Genomic DNA, 1,203 nt, shown 5'->3' on the forward strand with positions numbered 1-1,203 from the left:
TCTAATTATCTTTATAAATAAATATATTAAATTATCAGCAATTTGGTTTTATCTCTCTAGAGAACCCTGTCTAACACAACCCTAGAAAAAATGCTAGGATTACTTTAAGTTTCATTGACATTTTTAGAGGCACCGATCAGTTTCACTTTTCTAGAAGTGTGCAGAGCTATCATGCCATTTTCCAAAGGATTGCAGTATAAAATTCATCTTTTTAAAGATTTTTCATTTCTACAAAAAAAAATTTACCTTTACAGTAATATTTCATGCCTACGTAATTCTTTGCCAAAGAGGTGTTTTGTTCCGGAAGACCTTGTGACCAGAAAGAAGCGTGTTGGACGCTAAATCGAAAAAGCAGGAGCCATTTGCTTTTCATATCTGTTTGTCATTGGTATTACTCAGCAAACACAATGAGGCAGACATGCGCTCTTTATGCACAACCCAATTTTTCAAAATCAGGCATGTAACACCCTTTGTGTTTCTGGAGTCAACTCAGCGGCAGTGAGTGAGACGCCTGTTGCCCCAGTGACGCACAGGTGAAGCACTTGGCTGCTACCCAAATGGTTGGCCGTCTGAACCCGCCCCGTAGTTCCAAGGGAGAAGAGGCTTGGCAATCCGCCCCCATAAAGAGTATACCTTAGAGAACCCCATGGGGCAATTTTGCCCTGCCACACAGGTCACTGTGAGGAAGAATCTGCTTGGTGGCTCTGAACAGCAGTACAAGGAGACCTGCTGGTCTGGTGGGCCACGCAAGGTCAGTCACTGGAAACCAACTGCCACTCCCAGGGAGAAAGGTCAGACTTTCTACGCCCCTACAGAGCCACCGTCTCTGACGCCCACAGAGGCAGTTCTACTGGGTTGCTATGAATTGGAATCAGACAGCAGTGAGTTTAACACCAACACAACAGCACTTTTCTTGCCAGAACAAGTGGGCAGAACAAATGTTGGGTTAGATAGCCGTTATCAATCAGGATGACACTCATTCTAAGCATCTGTTCCTGGTTTGGAACCTTTGAAAGGGAAGTTGGGCTTATCATTTTTTGTTTGTTACTTGTATTGGGAGCTCTTACATCTCTTATCACAATCCATACATTCATCCATGTGTCAAGCATATTTGTACATATGCTGCCATCATCATTTTCAAAGCATTTTCTTCCTACTTGAGCCGTTGATATTAGCTCCTCGTTTTCCCCCCTTCCTCCTCCG

This window comes from Echinops telfairi, unplaced genomic scaffold, assembly GCF_000313985.2.
Source record: "Echinops telfairi isolate 266 unplaced genomic scaffold, ASM31398v2 ScPeMD7_11;HRSCAF=52, whole genome shotgun sequence".
NCBI classification, from domain to species: Eukaryota; Metazoa; Chordata; class Mammalia; order Afrosoricida; family Tenrecidae; genus Echinops; species Echinops telfairi.